The 17385-nt window shown below is 36.2% G+C and overlaps 1 protein-coding gene and 1 pseudogene across 1 annotated transcript in view; one reads left to right on the top strand and one right to left on the bottom strand.

The window, feature by feature from the left end:
- Positions 1–17385, bottom strand: part of IQUB (IQ motif and ubiquitin domain containing) — a 259797-nt gene that overhangs the window by 93408 nt on the left and 149004 nt on the right. The window lies entirely within an intron of this gene.
- Positions 6081–7217, top strand: LOC114901838 (annotated as a pseudogene).

A 17385-nucleotide genomic window follows, 5' to 3' on the forward strand; every position in this document is an offset into this window, starting at 1 on the left:
AATTAAATGTCTATTTCTCCCTTGAGATAGTGGTTTCCCCAAGGGAAGGAGCTCTAACTATCTTGTTACTATCTTGTATCCCTAGCACAGAGCTCCAGTGCTAAGCAAAAACAGGCATTTAAAAATATTGGCCAATTAAATGGATTTGATTAAACATATCACCTTGGGTGTGATGTAGACAATACTGTCCAGTAAAATATCACTACATTCAGAATGTAAAAATACATTCACTGTACCAGTATAATTCAGGGATTCAGGGAGCCATGACTCAAGAGATTCCATAATCTCCTCTTTTCAAACCCCATTTTTAAAGTTATTCTATTTTGTCCCCTCCCTCCTTACTTTGCTTTCCTAACAAGGAGGTGTTTTCACTGTTAGGTGTACCTAGAACAGATGGAAAGTTTCATAGCTATAGGTAGGGCCTCCCCCGGTATCTCCGCCCTGGTAGAGTCCCCATGAGGCCAGGGTCTGATACTCATATTTATAGGTAAAAAATATAAATTTACTGTGATAAGCTCTAGGGGACTGATTCAGCTCAATCAGCTAAAAGACCATTTGTTAATTTACAATGAGGAGTATTCCAGGAGCAAAAACAAAATTTATTTGCACTGGATCATACCTTCTTTATCCAGCAGGAAAATTTAATAGGAAATTTTTTTTTAAGTTTTAGAAAACAGACATGTACTATAAACCTAACAACTTATAAATACAAAGCATATATACCGAGTACTCTTATAAGCAAGTAATACTCATAAAAGAATGATTCAGACTTCCATTTCAATGCATCCAGAATTGGTATTTGCTGTTCAGTGATCATTATAAATGGTTAATAGATCATATATGTAATTGTCTTGCCTCCAGACCATAGAAAAAAAGAAGAATCTTTTAAAATTTGTAACAATGCCAACTTTAACACTTCACATCTTGTTTCTAAATCTTAAAAACTTTTTTTCATCCAATAAATACTTACACTTCAGGCATTCTCTAGAAATGGATCCCTGCAGAGCTCTTGATATAAGCCCTGTAAAGACCACTAGTATGTGAAAGGAAGTCTATGAACATGCTAGTGATTCATCACTTTAAGTTACTGATATTCAAGCCTTGAACTGAGCCGAACCTCCAAGAAGCCACATATTTGTCCCAGAGAAATTTGAGTCTCTATAGAAACAGAGGGCCCTCAGCTGCTATGAAGTTTGTTTATAAGGAATAGTTATGTGAAGAATGTGTCAGCATCCTTTCTAAAATAAACTGGAAGATGCTGTATCTTATACTGTTCACTATCCCTGTACTATCACAAAGGTCTGAATTATCAATCAATGAAATAAGAGTCTTCCTCAGCCTTAAGCTTTATTAATGATTAGCAGAGAATTCAAGACAATAATGCAAGCAGCACCAATATCTATGAGGCCCCATACGTCAGATGCAGCTCTTAGAATACTCATTTCTGCACCTGAGTTCATCTGGTTTCAGAGTTATGCTATCTAATTGGGTATCAGTCAAGCACAGGGAAATCACTGAGTTGGGGTCTCTTGAATTTATATGCCTCATTAATCATATAGACCTGTTCTGGCTACATAATTAAATCTTATTCTTCAACACACCAGCAGGAGCACGTAATTCCATAAATTTCAGATTTACTTATAAGACTCAAACTAGATAAACCAGGTACACCCTTCTAAAAAGATTCCTGTTCCATAAGTCAATGTTTGCACAAGTTCAGGTCAATCTTCCCTCCAGCATCCCTGAGGACAGGAAACTAGTTACAGACCCACTGTTAAATCTTTTCTTCCCTATGCCTATATAAGGATCCTTCAGGTAAACTATTGAAAGAATTTAGCAATAGAAAAAATAGCTCTCTCTCTTAAAAAGAGTTCAAATAAATAAACAAATATCGATAAATAAAATAGAACTATTAATTCAAAAAAGATGTGCTTACTTTTAATTGACAATAGGAATTATATAACTCAATATAGCTCTCCTTTTTTGGCTTTAGCTGCTACAGTATCATGCCTTAAATAAGTACATAATCTTGAAACTATTTATATCCAAGCTTTTATATATAATTACCTTCAATCTCATATACCACATGATTTTTTTTCCTATAGAAGTGAATCTTCTACCTCCTACACTTTTGGTAGGAATGTAAATTGGTGCATCCACTATGGAAAACAGTATGGAGTTTCCTTAAAAAACTAAAAATAGAACTACCATATGATACAGCAATCTCATTCCTGGGTATATATCTGGAAAACCAAAACTCTAATTCAAGAAGATACATGCACCCCAATGTTCACAGCAGCAGTATTTACAATAGCTGATGAGCCATCAACAGATGACTGGCTTAAGAAGATGTGAGATATATATACATAATGGAATATTACTCATCCATAAAAAAGAATGAAATATTGCCATTTTCAGCAACATGGATAGACCTAGAGAATGTTACACTGAGTTAAGTAAGTCAGGCAGAAAAAGACAAATACTGTATGATATCACTTATATGTGGAATCTAAAAATAATACAAATGAAACTATATTCAAAACAGAAACAGATTCACAGACATAGAAAACAAATTTATGGTTACCCAAGGGGAAAGGGAGGGGGGAGAGATTAAATTAGGAGTATGGGATTAACAGATACAAACTACTATACATAAAATAGAAAAGCAACAAAGATTTACTGTATAGCACAGGGAATTATATTCAATATCTTCTAATACCCTATAATGGAAAATAATCTAAAAAACACATATATATACATGTATATATAAAACTAAATCACTTTGCTATATACCTGAAACTAACACAATATTGTAAATCAACTATACTTCAATAGAAAAAGGAAAAAGAAATGCATCTTCTATTTTAAGCAACCTCAAACAATTTTTGGAATAAATATATTCTAAATAGCTAAAAGTTGTATATTTATCTAGAATAAAATTTATAGTTAGCTTCCTATTTCTGAGAGCAATATTGCTTCTCTTCCACATCTGCCTCTTCACCCTGTTACACTTTCTTTTCACAAACTACCACTGATAAACATCATAGTCAAAGGTCATGGAACTTACTTCCTACTACTGGGTACTTTCCTTCCCTACCACCTTTCCCAAGGCGAAAGCTCTGAGTTAACTGCATCACCCTCACCCCACAAACCCAGGGGCCTTAATCAACTGTTGTCTGTTCACTCTGAAGTTCCAAGGTTCCTGGATGCGGGAGGGTTTGAGGAAACAGAAATTCTCATCCATGAGATTTGAATAACTGCTCATGGGGTAATGGCAGGATCACCATATTGAGAGGAGGAATAAGGAGTGAAGGCTATCAGGAGAAGAAACAGTGGAATAGGGCCTGTATTTTATGATTAGGCAAAGAGATTAAAAGGATAGGCTCAGATTATTGAGAAGGGAAAAAAAGACCAAGATTCAACCAAGCGTATAACTGTCTTTTTCTTGTATTTAGGTAGTTCAAGCATATTAGAATTCTAAAATATTAATATTAAAAGGACTTTAGAAATCATTTTATCCAGCCTCTTTATTCACAACCATTTAAGATCAAATTGGGAAGGGGAAAGACTGACTATAGTGGCAAAGCAAGTCTTCTTTTCCTTCCCTCTCTAAATCTCTTATTCTTCTTTTAAATTCTTTCTTTGCCTTACAGATTTTTGAGGTCAAATATTTTGTATTTTCTTTAATAGCTTTAAATGTTTTAGTCATAATTAAGAAAGCTTTTTCCATTTCTAGTTGATAGAGGAATTCACTTTCTCTGGTACATATATAGGGTTTTAATTTTCATTTTTAAAATATTCAGATATCTGATCAATCAGTGGAATTTATTCTGATGTATAGTTTGAGGCTAGAATCTAAATTTTATCTTTTTTCAATATTTCTCCAGTTGTTGAAAAATGTCTCTTTCCCCCAGTGATTTAATATACATACATTGTCCTACATACTTGGGTCTAATTTTTAGTTTTCTATGTGTTCCCTTGGAATGTCAGGCAGTCCATTCATACACAGTCCACATTGTTTTAATTAGAGGCGATACAGTATGTTCTAATATCTATTACTTCTAGTCTCCTTACTTTCCATTGCCCGTTTTCTCCTGTGTTTTTTTCCCTCCATAGTAATTTGAGCTTCATTAGTATTTTTCATATAAACTTTAGATTCAGTTTATCTAATTCTGTCTTTTTAAAAATTGGTATTTTTATTGGGGTTGTATATTATCTTGGATAGAATTAGCATCTTGATGATGTTTATTCTTTCTTTTTAAGAATATGGAATAGCTTTCCATGTGTTCAAATATAATGTACGTTTCATAAATATTTTAAGGCTTTCTCTATAACTTTTTCACATTTGTTAATTTTATACTTTCCTCTCCCATTTTTTAGTTATGTTATCTCTATTTACTCAGAACATTTAACATTTACATTCTAATCTTCCACCTTTACTCTCATCTTTATTTTACTCTTAGACATAATTAAATATATGCAACGATGCTCACTAGAAGGCCTTTGTTATTATGTCTCGATTGAATGAAGACTGTTCTCTGGCAGATTCCTGAGGAAAAGCCTGTGAGTGCAATATTCCGAGTTCTTACATGGTTAAAATGGGTTTGTCTATAGCTGTAAACACTGAAGGACTGCGTATAAAACCCCTGGCTCACACGTTCCCCCCTGAATGTCTTGAAAATATCACCCTACTTTTCTCTAACATTGTATGCTATTGTTGACAATTTTCAGTCTGAGTTTTGAGTTTCTGATTTCTGGTTGTCTTTTCCATCCTCAGTTACTTGTTTAATTATATTGGGTTCATTTTTCAGTATTGTGTTACAATTTTCCTTTGTATTATGGCTTTTTCTCAAGGCAAGGCAATTATCATTATCTTACACAACTCTTCCATTTTCCTTTCCCTTCTTTATTTTTTTATACAAGAAAATCGTGTTCCTCATCTCATTTAGAGCAGGATAAGAGATGATTCAGTATCAAAGTAAAAAGTTGCACAATTTTCCATTATTACTACATGGTAGGACTTCACCTCCCTTACAACTTGATTTTCTCTCCCTGGGACTCTCTCTTTGTTATCAAATCAACCCTCTGGCTGATTGTCCATTACCTATTTTCAATTATTCTTGTCAGTGCTATCTTCAGTATGAGAAATGATGAGAAATTGAACATTTTTCCCTTGGAGAATATTACTTGGCCTTATCTTACTAGCTGAGCTCTACATATCCAATATCAATAACCTCAGTTTCTTCCCACTTTCCCTAAGTTTTAAAGAAAAATTAGAATGCTGTAAATAAATGTGGTACCAGATGCACTCCAGCAAATGATAGCTCTTGGAATAGCATCTGAAATGACAATATGTACTCACTTGGAATTCAGAAATGAAAATGTCCCAGTGCCTTCCTTACTTCATTACTGAAGGGAATCGGCCTTATACCACAGCAATCGCCTGTTCCCACCAGCTGACAATGAAATGAATACTCTGTAGGAGCTGAGATGATTGTGGCATTAAACTTAGCAGTCTCTCCATGATCCCGCAAGACTGCTACTGAATCTAAACTAAATCAGTTTTGAGAAGAGTCTGTACAGAACTTGTTCATCGTTTAAAATCTGGAGGGGAAATATGAGTAAAATCAAATGAGTTAGGAAAGAGATTATCAGCTAAGAGATAGCTCAGGGATCTGTTTTAGGTCAGGCGGAGGGAATAGGACAGAAACAACCAAATAGCGTGAGGAGAGTTGACATTATCCGCAAAAGCCCAAGAGATTATTTTATTATTGTCATCAGTTGCAATGATGATAATAGTAGTGATCTGGTGTTCAGTGAACACAAAACACTGCAATAGCAATGGCACTGACTACAGAAAGAAAAGCATGATACAGCTTCCCTGGCTGCTACGCTTGGCATCTAAATTACCCAGACTATGACCCAGAGCAGGGACACTTAGGGAATAGAGCAGATGCCTGAGATAGGGCAAGCATCTGACACAGCATGACATCGGATAGAGATGATAGATTGGTCTTAGTCCTTTAATCTCCTGTTGGAAGGGTAATAAGTGACAGTTTAGTCCTAAGGGTATTAGGAGGTTAAGGAGCAAGGGGCGGGTGGTGAGGAACATATTAATATCTCTGGGTAAAACTTTCTGAATGTACCTCATTTAAGATTCACAACAATGCAATCAGTTAGATACTATGGTTTCTATTCTACATAGGAAGTAACCAAGGTTTGAAGAAGTTAAAACCGTCCCAGCTTCAGGCAGAGAGAGAGAACAACGCAGGCTTGAGGCCCAGCGAGGCAGAGCTGCAATGTTCTGTATTGAGAGCCTGGAGACGACACTGGACAAGGAAAGGAAATGGAAGATGCTCGAGGATGTGATCTCCTCCCTACAGAACGTCCTCATCTACATGGTCCTGCTGGGAGTCACTTGCTTTATCCAAAAGAAATTGGACAGCATCTAAAGACTGGGCATTTTATTTGGATACGTGATACGAAGAACCTGATAACAGTTTCTACTTCTATCTGCAAATGAGACTCTTTGACGTCCACAGCTAAAATAGAAAACTATTTGTAAAGTGTGAAAAAACCTTCTGGTCATAGTGCGCCTTGCGTCCCTTATATTCAGCCTCCACGAATGGTGATATAAACCTTTCCTCCTTCACAGCTCCCTCCCAGAGGTGCAGGTCCGGTCCCTATTCTTTTGTCTCTGTTTTTTCTTTTTTCTTTTGCCCTACCCAGGTACGTGGGGAGTTTCTTGCCTTTTGGGAGGGCTGAGGTCTTCTGCCAGTGTTCAGTAGGTGTTCTGTAGGAGTTGTTCCACGTGTAGATGTGTTTCTGATGTATCTGTGGGGAGGAAGGTGATCTCCGCGTCCTACTCTTCTGCCATCTTGAAGCTCCCCCTTGTTTATTTTTAATAATATTTTTTCCTTAAAGTTTTCTTTGCATGATGCTAATCTAAGTGTACCAATTTTCGTTTAGTTAGAAATATCTTTTTCCATTCTTTGACTTTTAAATTTTCTTTATATGATACTAATATAAGTATACCAGCTTTTTTTTGGGAGGGGTTAGGAATATCTTTTTCTATTCTTTGGTTTTCAGAATTTCTGGATCATTGTGTTTTAGATGTGTGTCTTATCCACAAGATATAACTGACTTGTGTATTTGTGTGTGTTGTTAAAACCATTCTGAGAAAAAGAAAATAACTGACCCAACATGCCAGTTTTTCAACTGGAGCATTTATTCCATTTATGTCAATAATGGATATTGATATATTTAAATTCACTTCTGCAGTTTTGTTTTTGCTTTAAATGGTGCTTTTTTCTCCTCTCTTGCTTTTTAAAAAAACCTTATTATGTTTTTTATTCCATCTCTTTTTCACTATAAGTTTGGAAATATATACCACATTCCTATTCTTAGAGTAGTTACCTTGAGCTTTCTATCATGAGCACTTAGCTTCTTAAAGTCTGAAATCGGCGAATATCCTTATCATCTTCCCAAACAATGCAAAGATCTTAGAACTCCAAACACATCTGAACTATCTGATATTGTTGTTGAGTATTTTAGTTCTTTGTGGTTTTCCTTTTATCCCACAATACAGTGGTGTTGTTATTTTCTAGTCAATGTTTGTTAAGCAAATTCTTTGTTCCTTATGTCTTTGTTCATGTCAGATCATTCTTCTGAGATTACTCTTTTTTTTTTTTTTTTATAAATTTATTTATTTATTTTTGGCTGCGTGGGGACTTCGTTGCTGCGCGCGGGCTCTCCCTAGCCGCGTCGAGCAGGGACTACTCTTCGTTGCGGTGCACAGGCCTCTCACTGCAGTGGCTTCTCTTGTTGCAGAGCATGGGCTATAGGCACGCGGGCCTCAGTAGTTGTGGCGCACAGGCTCAGTAGCTGTGGCGCACAGGCTCAGGGGCTCCAAGGCATGTGGAATCTTCCCAGACCAGGGATCGAACCCGTGTCCCCTGCATTGGCAGGCAGGTTCCCAACCACTGCGCCACCAGGGAAGTCCCTGAGATTACTCTTTTTCTGAAGTATAACTTTTAAAATTCCTTTAGTAAGGACTATTTGAGGACATTCTTTTACTCAGTTATAATTTTCTTACACAATTTTTTCTTGTACATTTATCAAAATCAAAAAAGTAACAAAGATATGAGACCACTGTCTAATCTGTAGATCTTACTCAACCTTTGCCATTAATCCCAATAATGTCCATTATGTGCTCTTGTTCTCCTTTAAGTTGGAACTATTCTTGAGTCTTTTATTGTTTTTCACAAGCTTGCCATTTTTGAACAAAATAGGCCAGTTAGCCTAAAGAATGACTCTCAATTTGGGTTTGTCCAGTGGTTTCTCATAGTTAGATTCAGGTTATTACCTTTGGCAGCAATGACACAGAATTGACATTGTATTCTCCCTGCATCCTATCAGCAGACATATGGCTTTGCTCTTTCTCATACTGGTTATGTTAACTTTGATTACTTGATTAAGGTGGTGTTTGCCATGTTTCTCCACTGTAAATTTATCATTTTCCCTTAGCAAATAAGTACTGGTTTGTCAGAAAATTCTTATCTTTTATGATTTAGTAAACTATTTTTATTTCTTAGCACTTCAAAGGGAACTTGTAAAGTTTCAATTAAAAAAATTTTTTTTCTCAAATGGCAGAATGAAAGCTTGACCTATTTGGAAAATAACTGCAAAGCAGAAAAAGAAACATATTTAAGAATTGGAATTGAAATTTGCGAAATTCATATCTAGTTTCCTTAAAATATCAAAGTTATTAGTAAGATTTTAATAAGGAATTTTGAAAGAATGGGAGACTATTCAAACAGGAGCTTTCAGAAGATAAAATGCTCATCAATGATCTCAACCTATATAAAAACTGTGCAGAATTATAAAGTTAGGAACATAGATAAAGGGATATCTCTTGCCTGTAAAATTTTATTCAATATGTAATTTTACTTTGTTTTTATTACAATAAATCTTGTCCTAAATTTTCCTTTTAGGTAATTATAATTATTTTCCTAGGATAAAAAGTTGAGTACTTGTTTAATTTATCTTCTATATTTTTAATCACATTAAAAATATTTTTTGGGCTTCTTTGGTGGCGCAGTGGTTGAGAGTCCACCTGCCGATGCAGGGGACACGGGATCGTGCCCCAGTCCGGGAAGATCCCACATGCCATGGAGCGGCTGGGCCCGTGAGCCATGGCCACTGAGCCTGCGCGTCCGGAGCCTGTGCTCCACAAAGGGAGAGGCCACGGCAGTGAGAGGCCCGCATACCGCAAAAAAAAAAAAAAAATTTTTAAACTACTAAATTCATTTTGATTAATGCTTTGGCCTCATTCCATAGTTTCAATTTATACAAAGGTTAATATTTTATCACTTCAGAAACATTCTATTGCTGTTTTCTTGACTTAATATTGTTTTAATCTCTATTGATTTCTTGGCCCAGTTGTTACTTTATAGAATACTTTTTAAAAAGTATGAATATGTCAGTTTTCCTTATTTAAATTTACTTTTTTCTAGTTTTATTGAACAGTGATCTGAAAACATATACTTCAAATTTCTGCATTTTGAATTTATATAAACTTTCTTTTTTTCTGTTATACAGGCAATTTTGATATTTGTATATAATAACAAATTTGTATACAATAACAGTATACACCTCACAGAGTTTATATGAGGATTAAATGCTTAAGAGATACAGTTAGAACATGTACATAAAATCAGTACTATAGAAATGTTAGCTATTACTACTATATTCACTTTAAATTCCATTTGAAACTTACATTCATTTTTTTTTGTTTTCCTTATTCAACCTTTTATTTTTAATGTTTTTGTTTCAGTGTTATGTCATAGTAATACAAATTATTGTATTTTATTCTTTATTTATATACAATACACTATTTTTGGTAAGTGATTTAGACATCCTCATTCACAGAAGTAATCGCTATGCTAGTCCTATCATATGCCATTCCTTTTTTTTTAGTTTCTGTTTTTTTTTCATATGTCATTCTTCATTGGCCTTATTCTAAAGTCAAATGTTTTTAGGGGTGGGTCTATTAGCTATGATTACATTTGTTATGTAGACTTGTTTTAGTTTGTAACATTAGAACTTTTATTATGCTATTTTTGAAAACATGTTTAAAAAACAAATGAAATCACTCACCAAAACTATTTCCAAGTTAATCATTGATTTTGTCTCACAAACAAACTCAACAACTTTGATCCCTTTTACAACAGAGGAAGTATTTAACAATTTTTGGCTTTCCTTCTGTCTGACCTCTGCTTTCTCAGTCTAATCCAATTTAGTGGGGGTGGCGTGGGAATTGAATTGAGCCCAACTTTTGGTCCAACAATTAACTAAAATAATCAACCACATTCTTCTCTTTTCTTAGTCTTATAATTTCTTCTTGTTCTCTCAGCTCACTATTTTTCTTTTTGTTTGCTTAAATTTCTGCAGAAAAAAAAGATGGTACTTAAAGAAAAGGAGGCTGTTTTTGCATTACAGGGAAAGATAGAGGCTGCTGTTTTGTTTAGGTAAACACTTATGCCAAAGCAAGGCCTCTTCTGGAAGGAGAGTGGTATTTAAACTAATTGAATTGCTCTACTAAATAAAAGGAATGTGATTTTATTTGTGGGCTGGGTGGCAACTTCACAAAGATAAAATTTTGAGCTGGGGAAAATAGGACTGAGGGCTCTGGGATTGGGGAGGGAAATGAGAGAGAGGTGACAAGAAAGAGGAAATGCTCATTAAAGAAAGGAAAGTGCATGAGCTTCCAAAGCTTGGGGGTGAGTTTGAGAAATATTTGTGAAAGCAAAGGTTAGGGATGATAGCCCTTAGGAGCAGTGATTCCTGATATCCAATTAAAGTTATATTTACTTTGCTAAAATTCCTTAGAAGATTCAGTCCTGGCAATTCCCTATGCTAGCCTAGTATTTACTGAGACCTGGGGGATGGCAGGGCTATCTTGGTGTGAAGCTGACCTGACCAGCAGTTGTACAGTGTGGTACAGAGGTGGCCAGATATGTCAGAGAAGCCCTAAGCAGCGTCTGGAACAAGAGGGCAGAAGGGATGTGCTCCACATGTGTACACCAACGCCCTCACAAACACTATAGGACATGGGACTGGACTTCCTACAGTCTCCCATTATGGGGGCTGGATGTTAACAGACATTGTGACCATGGAGAATAGAAAAAATTGGAAAACTATGGATACATTTAAGATAGGTAGTTTTTCCCCTAGGTCATACCAAAGTCCTTAACAGATTTCCAATTTGAGAAATGTCCTTTAAAAAGCAACTCTAAAAATTGTGGAAAACATCCTCTACTACAATAAAGGTTTTTAACATTTTGGAGTCAGAGATCTCTTTGAGAAAAATGATAAAACATTGTGTCCTTTCATCAGAAAAATGCATCTACACATATACACATAAAATTTTGTCTAAAATGTAACCCTTATTAAAGACCCAGAAACTCTTCTTTCCTCCTTAAAATTTAATCATTTGTTTCTGCTTATTACTTTTTTGATATCACAATGAGTACCTTCAATTTTTGGTCTCATTCTGCACCCCCCCCCCCGCCCAATTATACCCTTGATGATTGATTGTTTCATTTACTCTATCTTCAGTAACTTCTATTATTTCTATTAATATGTCTTCTTGTATGTCATCTTCCCTCACATTCTCTTAAAATATTTTGATTGTGTTCCTCAAATCTGTCTTTTGTGAGCTATACTAGAAACTCCATATGAAGGTAAGGAGTAGAATTATTTTGTTCATTACTTCATCCCCAGCGTCTTGCACAGCAGCTGGGCATGTCTGATAATCAATCAATAGGAAAATACTTATCTCAGTTATTTATTGTTAGCATTTATTAAAGTACTGAATGGGACTGAATTTTACTAGTCTGATATTTTGCAGCATGCATTCTTACTGTCTTCAATAATTATTAGAATTCTTTAATAGTAGAATATAATCAGTTCATATCTGCTGAAAAAATGGCTAATTGGTCTTTTATAAAATATTCATGGGTTTCTTATAAATAAAGTGACTATAAATTTGTCACCCAAACAAGGACCCTTTTGAGAGTAAGTATCAGGTCTACTGATATTTGTGCCAAGATATCACGCAAAGAAAAGGACTGTGTTCGCAAACCAGAATATGTAGTCATCTTGCCTACCAAGCGTTAAAGTAATCCAACAAGGAGGCCAAGACTGAGGCGGCTCTAATGCCTTGGTAGCCTACTTCTGCAGACCAACACTGAAGCCAGAGTCAATACTGTCAATGCCTCAAGAGTAAGAACAACCAATCTCAAACAACCAATTAGGCTTTCCCAAATAATGCAAGGCTTAAGCTATAGCCAATCAGATAACTTCCTTGCTTTGCCTCTGTCTTCCGTATACAAGCCTACACTCTACCCCCAGTCAGCAGACTGCCCCTGACCATTTCCAGTTTGACACTGTCATATTCAAATCAAGTTTTGATCAAATAAACTCTTAAAATTTTTAATGTGCCTCAGTGTATCTTCTAACAGAGAGAAACTATTTCATGGATAAGGTTAATGTTGTGGGCTGAATGTGTCCTTCCACAACACATAAAGTCCTCAATATCTCACAATATGACTGTATTAGGAGACGAGCCTTTAAAGAGGTAATGAAGGTAGAATGACCCCCCACCGGGGGGGGGGGCTCATCTAATATGACCAGTGTCCTTAGAAGAAAAGGAGATTAGAACACAGACAAGCACAGTGGTAAGACCTTGTGAAGACAAAGGGAGAAGACAGACATCTACAAACAAGGAGAGAGGAGTCACAAGGAAACCAACCCTGCTAACACCTTGATCTTGCACTTCTATCCTCCAGAACTGTGAGGAAATAAATTTCTCTTGTTTAAGTTGGTGGTATTTTGTTATGGCAGTCCTAGTAAAATACTACAGTTGTCCTCTCCAAAATCTTTTTCATAATTTTTAAAATATATTTTATTTCTTTATGAAGGTCACAAAGTAGTAGATCACCAGTCACACCAGCACCTTAGTTGTTTGGCCTACATGGTGCTTTAAAAAATTAAATTAGTTGCCAACCATTAACTTAAAAATCTGGATTTCCGGCTCCCCTCAAAGTCTCAGAAAACCTGACAACACTTGGGTGTCTATTCTTCTGGGAATAATGCTTATTTATGATATAAATGAATTCAACCACTATTTTATTCACTTACGATAAATTTTTTACTGTGGTAAATTACCCATAACATATGTGGACACTCGGCATCTGAGTTTTGACCTTTGCTCCAGATATATTAATTGAATATTCTCACTGGGTGACATTATTAACATTTTCCCCCTTTTGGACTGTATTTCCTTGCAGTTGGTTAAACCTTGGGGAGTTGGTTAGAGTAAAGGCTGATTTCATGTTCTCTTTTAGATACACAATTGCTGAGTCTCACATGTGGATTGGTGCTTGGGCAGACTCATCAGGGCTGTGATGAAATCTGGTTCTGAGCAAGTTCTGTAGCTCAGTCAGAAGATGGAAATTTGGTTATTTGAGACTGTTTCCTCCTCTTGATTCAGTTTCAGCCCTACCACAGAGGGGGCACTCAGCCTAATCCAGAGGATCTCTTTTACCATCTGGATCTTGTGGCTGAAGGATGGACCTGCCTCTGAGATATAGGATAGGTTCCTTTTCTCTTTCCTGTGTTCAAGGCTGCTAATGTTCCTTCTCTTTCTAATATTTTAGCCATAAGGACTTTAGGTAGATGACTCACCTCAGGTTGAAGCTTATCCTGTCTCTTAGGCATGTTTTCTGTTGGAAGAGCACCAAAGGAAATGCTTCACTAGCAATAAGAATGGGACCAGGACCCTTTCCCTGTGACACCTGTTACTTAGTCAATACTGGTAGAGTCCCTGTGATATGTATCTTCCTCTGCTAAATGCTAAAGGAGTAACCAAAATTATCATACATAAGCTTGCCTACAGGAACCTTCCAATCTAGCCTGTATAATGTGGTTGAGTAGGTAATAAGTGAGAATTCATGAAGGCAGAGGATTGAGATAATTATATATAAAAGAATCCTCCCTCCCTGTATCATCCAACTAGAGGTCCATTTCTATAGCATCTTCCTATACTACCCCTGCCCAAATGGTACCAGGGCTAAAGCTGTTTAAGCCCAATCCCTCAACTTTTTGCCCACGCCCTCATATAAGTCCTAGTAGAACTGCATAATGTTCAGGCAAACTCTGAGTTTGAACATATGAGTTCTCCTTTCAGGTAGGTGAGTCATCTCTCTTAATTTTATTATCTGCATGTAGTAATCTTTGTATCTCGAGGTATGTAGGGTAGCCATGAGTATTAAATGAGATACACTTTTAATTCACTTAAGGCAGTACCTGCCGCCAAGTAAATGCTCTACAAATAACAGGTGTTGCTATTGGGCAAGGGTATGAAAGAAAACCAGGAATGAAAATAGAAGGGGAAGTTCCTACAATCTATTCTTCACATAGGGAAATAATGATATCACATTAAAAATTAGTTTCCAAACAAAAATTCCATACCTTTTGTTAAATGTAAAGAAAAAAAATTTGTTTGCTCTCTCTAATGCAGGGAATTTGGTTGGTATTTACACTGAGAAAAGTAGGAGGTGGCTTCCAAGTCTGTTTCACCTGTGTTCTTCTTCACAACTGGCCTTTACTCTTGTTCTAGAAGACCCAACATTTAGCAAACTGAGTAATTGGTTCTGAGCAAGTGGAAACAGTCTATAAATTTAGATTGAGGTGGATACTGTATGAAGATGCTGTTTTATAGAAAAACTGAAATCTCCAGTATCAAGCCATAAGATGCCTTGCTGAATTTGAGAGTTAATTCCACTTCAACCTAACATTGTAACTTCTTGCATTTGTTCTCTTGGCCACCTTTTTTTGATGCCAGTTAACTCTTTAGTTATGAATGGCTGTCTGAATAACAGAATTTTCCGGAAAGAGCTTTTAGACCATCAGGGAGAGTTTCTCATCCATAAGGAGCTGGTTTATCAGCTTGTAAACCAGATTGTCTTCTAATATATTCTCATTAGGCAGTTGGAGAGCAACCGCCCATCTCTTAGGACTCTGATGCTATGTCGCTGGTAACCATCACGTCCATGCCCTCCAGGCCAGCCTTCCATGTTCATATTTCATATTAATTCAATAAGCATTTCCTGAATGCCTACTTATATATCAGGCAGAGTACCAAACACTAAGGATATAGTATAAAATGCACCTACCTTCTAACCTTCAAGCCTTATTAGCTTAGGAAGTGGTCAATATCATTTTAGGGCTCTCATTCTAGCTAAATAATACTGGTATCTCCTCCCTAGAAACGTTTAATCTGACAAGGTAGCAAGACATAGCAAGGACATAACCGTTTAAATATCAAATAGTTGCACAGATATTAAAGGCTAAAGAAAATCAGGAGAAAGCAGGTGGTTGAACATTTAGAAGACTAATAGAATATTTTGAGGTCATTCATCCATTAAATTGAAGGGTTATTTCGACCTGAAGTATATTAATTTTGTCATTTTTTTCAACAAGCGTCCCAGACACATGGCCTTCCACAATATTGGAGTCATTATATCTATATATATAAAATACTGAAGGTGTAAACATACAATAACAAAACCTTTTTACTTGCTTACATGGGAAGAAATATCAGAGGGAGTTTGAAACCACCTAAATTCTTTGCTGTGAACAATATACAGCCTTTTTTTTACGGCAAGAGCTGTCACTGATACTTTGCCAGGTAACATCTTGACTTGTTGCAATCATTCCCATGAGTTGAATTGATCCTTGTGCATCTACCTGGTGCAAAGTAATATCCAAGCTTCAGGTAAAGTTTAGGACCATGAGCCCTAATCTCAGTTTCATTTGACAGAGAAAATAAAGGTTTTCTTTTGTTCCCCAAATACACTCAAAAACACCCCATTAGGGGTGATTCTCAATCATTCACATGTTTCCCAGTCAACTGAGGAGTGTAGTAAAAATGCAGATTCCTAAAGGTTCTGCCTGAGTAGGTCCAAGAACCACCACTTTTAATGCCCAGATGAATCTGATATGAGTGGTCCACAGAAAGACCACCCATCTTCAAAGAGGAAAACCTATGAGAACAGGTCAAAAGTAAGAAATAATTCAGTTTGAGGGAGGAGCAGCCAGGACCCATGCACTGAAAAGGCCCTTACAGAAGCATCCTACAAGATGAGCAAATGAGGAGCCAGAAGGTTCTCTCTTCCGATTCTTGGTTCTTAGTGTTCTCAAGAGGCCTCAGTAAGAGGCAGCAGGAGGAAGGATGCTGTGCCCCTTCGGCTGGTAGTGAGTCTTGGCAGTTTGAATCCCCCTAAACTTTGGTTTTTCCGACAGTCCTCCCCACACAGATTCTTTCTGTTGGGATTCCCCTGCCCACTGCTCCTTTTTCATCAGGACAGACCTAAGAGAACCTAAGGGAACTTATTAACTGTAAGTACTGAAGGATTACATTGATGTGTGTATACTAAAATTTGTATTACATTTCTTTAGAATCTTTTAAGAATCAACACTCTTTTGGTTATATTTCTCCCTGAAGAATGGGAAAAAAAGAAAACTATTACCAAAATCTTTTTGAGACCTACAGATTGTATATAACCTAGGAAGCTGTTAACCGAGTTTATCAAATAGTAAACTCTACGTGGGCAGGAAGGTTTTTTCCCCTATTTTTTTTATTGTGGTAAAATACACATAATATAAACTTTACCCTCTTAAACCATTTGAAGTGTGCGGTTCAGTGGTATTAAATACATTCATGTTGTTGCGCAACCACCATCCATCAAGAGGGCTCTTTCCATCTTGCAAAACTGACACTTAGACCCATTAAGCAATAACTCTTTAATATTATGAACATTACTCAAATAAAGTTCAGTACTTACCAAGTATTTACTAAAACTGCTTAACTCAAGCAATATACAGTAGGGAATCTACTTTAAAGGTAATATTCTCTAAAAGTAGTGATGAAGCTTAATGTCTATATTTATCTAAGTTAAAGTACCTTTGAAGAGCATTTTATCACACTTATATATACCAAAAATGTGTCTGAAAGAAATCGACTACAATGTCAGGTCAAACGAGGTTGGGTACATTCAGAGTAGTTTGGTGATAGAACAATTTGCAAGGCCTAGAGTTAAAAATAATTGAAGGCATGTTATTCAGTTTTTTTTGAAATTGCTTGCTGCTAGAGTCTAGTGTATTTTGTTTCAGGTCTAACCGGATTTTATAAACACCCATAGATGGAAATTTGTAATGTCAATACTGACAGAACAGTAGCTCTATTGGGCTCAACTATTCAATCTTCCAACAGAATTTCTTGTTTTTCCCCTTGTTTTTTTTATACCTTCAACACTACAA

The sequence above is a fragment of the Monodon monoceros genome, unplaced genomic scaffold, assembly GCF_005190385.1.
Source record: "Monodon monoceros isolate NGI ecotype Baffin Bay Population unplaced genomic scaffold, NGI_Narwhal_1 Super_Scaffold_2, whole genome shotgun sequence".
NCBI classification, from domain to species: domain Eukaryota; kingdom Metazoa; phylum Chordata; class Mammalia; order Artiodactyla; family Monodontidae; genus Monodon; species Monodon monoceros.